Source organism: Neovison vison, chromosome 6, assembly GCF_020171115.1.
Source record: "Neovison vison isolate M4711 chromosome 6, ASM_NN_V1, whole genome shotgun sequence".
Classification (NCBI taxonomy): domain Eukaryota; kingdom Metazoa; phylum Chordata; class Mammalia; order Carnivora; family Mustelidae; genus Neogale; species Neogale vison.
This window is the reverse complement of record NC_058096.1, coordinates 197,173,696-197,183,055: the sequence shown is the minus strand read 5'-3', so window position 1 is coordinate 197,183,055 and position 9,360 is coordinate 197,173,696. Positions and strand designations below refer to the sequence as shown.

General features: G+C 34.9%; 1 pseudogene; it reads right to left on the bottom strand.

Annotated features, from left to right (window-relative positions):
- Positions 1–8,587: 8,587 nt before the first annotated feature.
- On the bottom strand, positions 8,588–8,788 carry LOC122910847 (annotated as a pseudogene).
- Positions 8,789–9,360: the final 572 nt, after the last annotated feature.

The following is a 9,360-nucleotide window of genomic DNA, read 5'->3' as shown; positions in this document are numbered from 1 at the left end:
AATATATTTTTAATATGTGCCCTAAATAATTATCAAAGATAGACTGTCAGTTACAATATACATTTATTTAACTTGAAAATAATTTTAAATGACACATGCATTCCAGTTTTCAGAATTCATCAGAGTTCTCCAAAAGAGAATGCTTCAGAATGTGTTCAACTCATAGTTGTATTCTGCAAACTTGAAAGAGGTGGGGAGGACTGATGTTAAATACCAAACCCACTAAGTGTGCATGTATTGGTATGAGAATATAGGCAGAATACAATATATTTTCTTCAGCTTCCAAGATAAGTTAAGAAGAAATTTGAATTCATATGTCATCTTTAATTTTATAAGCCTTGCAAAACCATTTCTTAATTTGGCACCATTAGCAGCCTGATTGGAGGCCACAGTGTTTGCCCAACCAGATCCAGTGAATTGGGAATCAGAGTGAATGAGTATTAAGATAGCAACATATGAGGAGAGCTGTATTACAGAAATCATACCAACAAATGTCAGAGTTGCTATACTAAATAATACTTGGAAGTGATGGTATAGATATATTCATAACAATGATGGGGGCTGGTTTTTATCTAGATTAATTGTTAAAAAACAGATTTAAGGAAGTAGCAAAATTTTAATTCAATGAAATAAATGGCAAAAATCATTGAACTGGATCTTTTTCATAATCGATATAATTTTGGGTTTTAAATAATATAGTACATGCTATTCATGAATGGATACTTTATTGACTGCAGATATAATTCAACAGGCTGCTAAAACATTACACAATCATACAGTCTAAATGAGTATTGATTAGAGAACAGCTTCAACCAGATTTATGCCACTCTACAGGAATATAGAAAACACAAATTTTTTAATGATCCGAAGACCAAGAACTATTTGAAAGGTTGTTGCACCAACCATTCCAACAATGAATTTTCTATCTGCAATTTTGATGGCTCATTAGTTATTCCCAGATAAATCTTTTGCCAAAGGGAAGAACTATTCCCTTTAAGCAGAAGACTCAAAAGAGACAGTGAAACAAAAAATATACATATGAAATAAATATGTGTATAAATAAATAGATTATGAAATAAGAGAAGTTATTTATGCAGCATTCTGGAACATGGAAGTGTTGGATCCTATAAAAAGGACCCAAAGATATAAAATCATCGCTGTCATGGAACTGACCTGCTAGTGGTGGTGATAGTAGGATGATAAACTAATAAATGAATTGAATAGTATAATTATTTATTTATTTTTAGAGGAGGCAGGGGCAGAGGGAGAGGAAGAGAGTAAATCTTAAGCAGTCTCCATGCCCACCATGGCCTGATGAGGTGCTCGATCCCACAATCCTGAGATCATGGGCTGAGCTGAAATCAAGTCAGACATTTAACTGACTGAGCCATTCTGGTGCCCCTGCATAATATATATGAAGTGGAAAGCTGTATATGGAGTAAAATCAAGTAAGGAGGGATGATGAGAGTAAGGAATGGGGAAAAGGAGTAATAATCATTGCTATATCACAAGGGATGGTCAGTGAAGCTCTAGTTGAAAAAATGACATTTGGGCAAAGATGTGAAGGGGTTGAGAGAACCATATAGGTGACTCGGGGAAGAGTGTTCTGGTTACAGGAAACAAGGGCAAAGGCCCTGAGACAGCAGTGTGCTTATCCTGTTTGGGGAAACGTAAGTTGGTCAGAGTAGGAACAGAGTCAGAGAGGAGGGGGAGGAAAAAGATAGCAAAGCAATAGAAATAAGGAGACTGGGGCAGACCATGTGGGGCCTTATAGGCTATTTAATGACTTTGGTTTCTACTGTGAGTGAGATGGGGTACCACTGGAGAATTTTGAATAGAGGACTTAAATTTAGATGTAGGTCTTACTTTCCAATTTTAGTATCTGAACTGTATTTTTCTTTTTTTTTTTTTTTTTCCCCAATTTATTTATTTTCAGAAAAACAGTATTCATTATTTTTTCACCACACCCAGTGCTCCATGCAAGCTGTGCCCTCTATAATACCCACCACCTGGTACCCCAACCTCCCACCCCCCCGCCACTTCAAACCCCTCAGACTGTTTTTCAGAGTCCATAGTCTCTCATGGTTCACCTCCCCTTCCAATTTACCCAAATTCCCTACTACTCTCTAACGCCCCTTGTCCTCCATGCTATTGGTTATGCTCCACAAATGAGTGAAACCATATGATAATTGACTCTCTCTGCTTGACTGATTTCACTCAGCATAATCTCTTCCAGTCCCGTCCATGTTGCTACAAAAGTTGGATATTCGTCCTTTCTGATGGAGGCATAATACTCCATAGTGTATATGAACTGTATTTTTCATTTGAAAATAGTCCTGTGATTTGTTTGTTTGTTTGTTTGTTTTGGTTAATGCACAGGCATGAATGTCCTTTATATGTGTAGTGAGATGAAAACAAATGTAGTAGGGACGTCTGGGTGGCTCAGTTGGATAAGAGTCTGCCTTCAGCTCAGGTCATGATCCCAGGGTCCTGGGATCAAGTCCCTCATCAGGCTCCTTGCCCGAGGGGGAGCCTGCTTCCCCTTGCTCAATGGGGAGCCTGCTTCTCCCTCCCTCCCTACCGCTCTCCCTGCTTGTGTTCTTTCTCTCTGACAAATAAATAAGTAAAATCCTAAAAAAAGAAACAACAACAAAAAAAACCCAAAGGTGGGGGTGCCTGGGTGGCTTAGTTTGTTAAGGGGCTGCCTTCAGCTCAGGTCTTGATCCTGGGGTCCTGGAACAAGCCAGGTGTCAGGTTCCCTGCTCATCGGAGAGTCTGCTTCTCCCTTTCCCTCTGCCCTTCCCTCTCCAAAACAAATAAATAACTAAATCTTAAAAAAACAAAAACAAAAACAAATGTGAATCTCTTAATCATAGGAATCAAACTAAGGGTTGCTGTAGGGGAGTGAAGGGATGGGGAAACTAGGTGATGGATATTGGGGAGGGTACGTGTTGAAATGAGCACTGGGTATTATATAAGACTGATGAATCACAGACCTGTACCCGTGAAACAATACATTATATGTTAATTAATTGAATTTATTAAAAAAAAAAACCCAAATGTGACTATAGTTGATATTGTCTTCTAAAGCAAGTGGCATGCTTCATATCTGTTGGGAACTGAATGTTTATATTGCTCTTCCATTTTCAGAAGGCATATAGAAGATAATTCTATTTGTGGAATACTGAGTTGGAAGTTGTCAGGCACTTTTTTTCCCCAGAAACATTTTATTTTTTAAACACTTCATGGAAGTACTCTTTCATTCTTTGTATTGTATTTCAGCCATTATGTATTAAGTGGCCTTTAATAGGCTATCCTGGCAGCATTTATTGCATTATTTCTATGAAAATAGTGTAATCTGATTTCCAAATCATTGGCCTATGTATAAACTTTAGGAACACAATTTATTAACAAATTGCCTTTATAAACAGGTACAAACAGGTAGATAATGTTAATGATTGACCTTCAGTAGATCAAATAGTCTTAATAAATTTTTCAAATAGGACAATCTTTCTCATGTCCTTTGAAATCACATTGGGGGTTTAGTATGCGATCTTTGCATACACAACGTAATTTTTCTTTTTCTTTTCTTTTTTTTTTTTTAAGATTTTATTTATTTATTTGTGAGAGGGAGAGAGAGGGAGAGAGAGCGAGCACAGGCAGACAAAATGGCAGGCAGAGGCAGAGGGAGAAGCAGGCTCCCTGCTGAGCAAGGAGCCTGATGTGGGACTCGATCCCAGGACACCGGGATCATGACCTGAGCCAAAGGGCAGCTGTTTAACCAACTGAGCCACCCAGGCATCCCCAGCATAATTTTTCTTGATTGGGATTGAAATTTATACTGCTTCAGAGGTTTCATACTTAAACTAAAATCTACCCAGGGTAAAGCTTGGTTCATAGATATTAAAGATAGGGAAAGTCCTCCCTACTCCCATTTTATATATGCTATCAATGAAAAATGGCGCCTTTTCTAGACATCGCAGTGAGGTGGGGGCCATCCTAGGCAGATGGGTTATGACTTTTGGGATAAAAAAGACAAGTGATGAATCATAACTTCTAAGGGCAGATGCTCTGGAATCAGGAAAGCTTGGATCCCACCTCTGCAGCTGATTAGCTGTGGGACTTTGGTCATATTACTTAACCTCTTCACTAGGACTCAGTTTCTTCATCTTCAAAATTAAGATTCTACCTATTTGAGTTCTAAGGATGATCAAAGGAAATAGTATTTGTAACGCCTCGTTTCTAGGGATGCCAGCTATTTAGTAGGTGTGGTAGATTAATTGCAAAAATGACCAAGAGTCTACACTCTTTCCTGTGTCTACATCCTTTTAAAATAGGACTTTGATGTTTCTCCCATCAGGGTATAGAGCCTATTTTTCACATCTTGAATCTGTGATGGTCTTTTGATTTATCTTAGCCAATGTAATAGAGTGATTGCAAGCCTAGACCATAAGAGTCATTACATTCTTTTCCTCTTTCTCTTGGACCCGTCTGACACGGGAATAAGCTTCACCTAGACTCCTAGAGGATGAAGGAGCACGTGGAACTGATCTGAGTTGTCTCATGTAATCCCATCCTAGATCAGCTAGACCACTGCTTACTTATCAGTCCAAAAACTTGTCAAAAAATAAGCTGGTTGTTGTTACTGTTTAAAGTATAATTAATGTTCAATAATCTTCACATATTTAAAACATACAGCTAGATGAATTTGTATGTGTAATTATATGAAAACAATATATATACAGCAATGAAACCATGACCATAATCAAGATAATAAATATATCTGTCACTCCCCCAAAGTTTTCTTGTGCTTCTTTGTTGTCCCCATCCCCAGGCAATTCCTGATCAACTTCTGTCACTTTAGATCCATAAGAATTTTCTAGAATTATATGTAAATGGAATTACAGAGTAAAAATACTATTTTTTTCCAATTTATTTATTTTCAGAAAAACAGTATTCATTATTTTTTCACCACACCCAGTGCTCCATGCAAGCCGTGCCCTCTATAATACCCACCACCTGGTACCCCAACCTCCCACACCCCCGCCACTTCAAACCCCTCAGATTGTTTTTCAGAGTCCATAGTCTCTCATGGTTCACCTCCCCTTCCAATTTACCCAAAAGCACATACCCTCAAAAATACTATTTTTTTTTGTTGGCCTCTTTTACCCAGCATAATTATTTTGAGATTCGTCTGTAATTCCCTATGTATATTACTGAGTAGTATTCCATCTTATGACATACTGTAATTGTTTATCCACTCACTTGTGATGGATATTTGGGTCATTTTCAGCTTTTAGCTATCACAACTAAAACTACTACAAATAATTGCATGTAAGTCTTTTTATGGATATATGCTTTAATTTCTTTGGGGAAATACCTATGACTAAAATGGCTAGATCATATGGAAGGTGAATGCTTAACTTTTTAAGAAATTGTGTAACTATTTTCCAGTGTGGTTGTGTCATTTTACATTCCCATCAGCAATGATGTTTGTTTCATATTTTTGCCAACTCTTGATATAGTTAGGCCTTTTATTTTCAGCCATTCTACAATGTATGTAGAAGTATTTCATTGTTATGTTAATTGATATTTCACTAATGGAGTAATGATGTTGAGCATTTTTTATGTATTTATTTACCATTGGTATATGTGTCTATTCAAATACCTTGTTCATTTAAAATTTTTGATTGCTTATATTTTTATTTATTTTTGAGAGTTCTTTTTTTTTAAATTTTTGAGAGTTCTTAATATATTCTGTATATAAGTTCTTTCATCGGCTATGTGATTTGCAAAAATTTATTCCCAATGTGGGTCTTATCTTTCATCCTCTTAACGTCTCCTTTGAAGAGTAGAATTTTCATGAGGTCCAATTTATCAGATTTTCCTTTTATAGGTAATACTTTTGGTGTCATATAAGAAGCCTTTATTTAATCCAAAATCATGAAGATTTTCTCCTCTGTTTTCTTCTAGAACTTGTCTAGTTTTGTTTTACATTTTGAGTTAATTTTTATATATGGTACAAGACATCAGATGAAGTTCTCCTTCTTTCTTCCCAATTCTAGTGACATATTTTGGAAAAAACTATACTTTATTTGCTGAATTGTCTATGCACCTTTGCTGAAAATCATATTTGATATATTTGTGAGTCTGTCTCTGGATTTTTTATTCTATTCCATTGCCTCTCTTTATACCAATGCTATACTATTTTGGTAGTAGCTTTATAATAAATCTTGAAATCAGGTAATAGGAATTCTTCTGTTTTGTTCTTTTTATAAGTTGTTTAGGTTATTCAAGAACTTTTTGTATTTCTACATAAACTTTAGAGTAGATTTGTCAACTTCTACTAAAAAAGTTTGCTGGGTTTTTATTAGGATTGCATTGAATCTATAGACCAATTTAGGGAGAATTGACATCTTATCAATATTGAGTCTTCTGACCCATAGACATGTATTTCTATCTTTTTAGGCATTCTTTAGCTTCTCTGACAAGTGTTTTGTCATTTTCAGTGTATAGGTCTGACATAACTTTTCTTGATTTTATTGCTAATATTTTGCATTTTTGATAATATAAATGATATTTTAATATTTCAATTTCTGATTATAAATTCCTACAACATAGGAACAGCATTAATTTTTGTATATTGATCTTTTATCCTGTAAACCTGCTAAGCCAGTTATTTGTTCCTGTAGCATTTCATATATTTCATCACATTTTCTACTTTTTTACTTTTTTACTACTCAGGCGTTTTTACTTTTTCCTTTCCAATCCTACATGTCTTGTTTCTTTTTATTGTTTTATTTTACTAACAGGAATCTTCAGTGTAATGTTGTATACAGTATTAAAATGGACATCCTTGCCTTGTTTCTGATTTTAGGGGGAAAGCATTCAGTCTCTCTCCATTGAGTATTTGGATCTTGTAGGTTCTTCACAGGTACCTTTTATTAGGTTGAGTAAGTTACCTTCTATGTTTAGTTTGCTGAGAATCTTCAACTGAAATGATGCTATAAATATAAAAATATAAAAAAATTAAGAGAATAAGGATTGAAAAAGACAGCACGCTGTCACAAATGAAAAGAAAGCTGGGGTAGATATATTAATACTGAAGTTGATTTCAAAGCAAAGAATGTTATCAAGGATAAAGAGAATCATATCATAATAATAAAAGAGAAGTCATCAAAAGGACATAATAATTGCTAACATTTATAGACATGACAGGACTTTGAAATTTTTGAAGCGAAAATTGATTAAGCTGTAAGGAGAAATAGACAAATCCACAATTAATAGTCAGAGTTTGTATACCTTTACCAATAACTGAGAGTAGCTACACAGAAAATCCTCAAGAAATAAGAGACTTAAAAGTACTATGAGCAACAAACAGTTAAAAAATCAAGTAAGCGGGGCGCCTGGGTGGCTCAGTGGGTTAAGCCTCTGTCTTTATCTTGGGGTCCTGGGATTGAGCCCTGCATCAGGCTCTTGCTGGGTGGGGAGCCTGCTTCTCCTCACTCTGCCTGCCTCTCTGTCTGCTTGTGATCTCTCTCTCTGTCAAATAAATAAGTAAAAGCTTTTTTAAAAAACTCAAGTAAACAAAAAGGTATTGTTACAAGAAAGTAGAATAGTGGTTTCTAGAAGCTGGGCAGAGGACAAATGGGGATTGTTTAATAGGTAGAGTTTCAGTTTTGCAAGATAAAAAGTTACGGAGATTGGTTGCACAACAGTATAAATATACTTTTATTACTGAACTGTATGCTTCGAAATGGTTAAGATGGTTAATTTTATGTTATGTGACTAAAATAAAAAAATTGACATCTGCTAATTAAGATTATAACCAACATCCTATAAAATGACTAATGCATACTATATGATCAAAAAAAGATATAATTTTTACAGTAACACCTAGAAATAAGCATAACAAAATATATGCAGGTCCTTTATAGGGAGAAGTATAAAACTTTACTGTGAGACATTAAAAAAAGACTTAAAGGATGGCATATATCCTGTTTATGAACTAAAGATTTAAATATTTTTAAAAGGTCAGTTATCTCAAAATAGATGTATCCATTCAATGCAATTAAAATCAAAATCCCAAAAGGTATTTTTTGAGGAATTTGGTAAGTTGATTCTAATACTTATATGTTAAGAAAAGAGCCATGAATAACCAAAAGATTCTTTAAAAAATAAGGTGATAGACTTGCTCTAGGAGAGCCTAAGAATTATTAAAGAGCTGGAGTAATTAAGTCAGTGTGGCATTAGTGTAGAAAAAACAAATCAACAAATGGAATTGAAAAAAAAATCTTATAGACATATTGACACTTGTTATATGACAAAGGATTCATTGCAAAACGGTAGTTAAAGGACAATCTTTTCAATTTTAGTATATGTACTGCCGAAGCAAGCACAAAGGGCAATCTTTTCAGTAAAGTTTGCTGTGACAAGTAAGTACCCATATGAAGAAAATAAAGTTGTATTCTTTTTTTTTTCCTGAATGCAGTAAGTTTTTATTATCGAGAGCAAAGCAGCACAGTGACAAAACCTAACACAAGGCTTCTTAAATTCCAATTTTTGCACAACAGTTAATTCCCCCTGAAGGGGGTGCACCGTTACTGGAAGTACTGCAATACCAGGTCGATGGTTGAGTGGACGGAGTATATAAGTATATAAGCTCCTATTCCATCTCCTAATTCCAAAATCCATTTAATATATTGTCCTTGAATAGAGGACATATCAGATATTAAACTGATAAGAACAGATACTACACTTGATCTTCGCTAAAAGGCCGAGAAGCGATAAAAAAGTTGTATTCTTAAACAAACAATTTATTTTAGATGGACTAAGATCTATAATGACAGACAGAACAAGAAAATCTTCTAGTGGACAATACAGATGAATATATTAATGATCATAGAGTACATAAAAGTTTCATTTAAGAGGACACAAAACTTATTATAAAACAAAAATATTTTTAAAAATTGTCTACATTAAAATTATGAATTATATTCATCAAAAGATACTACAAAGTGACTGAAAAGATAATCCACTGAACAGGAGAAGATATTTCTAACACATCTTTCCAACAAATGATTCATATACAAAATACATAAAGATGTATATAGGGGAAGGGAAAAAAAGAGAGGGAAGCAAAGCATAAAATACTCTTATATAGAGTTATATATATATGTTCTCTATAGAGAACAAACAGGGTTGATGGAGGGGAGGTGGCTGGGGGGATGGGCAGAGGCTGGGGGGATAGGCTAAATGGGTGATGGGTATTAAGGAGGGCACTTGTATTGAGCATTGAGTATTATATGTAAGTGATGAATCACTAAATTCTTCTCCTGAAACCAATATTATACAGTATGT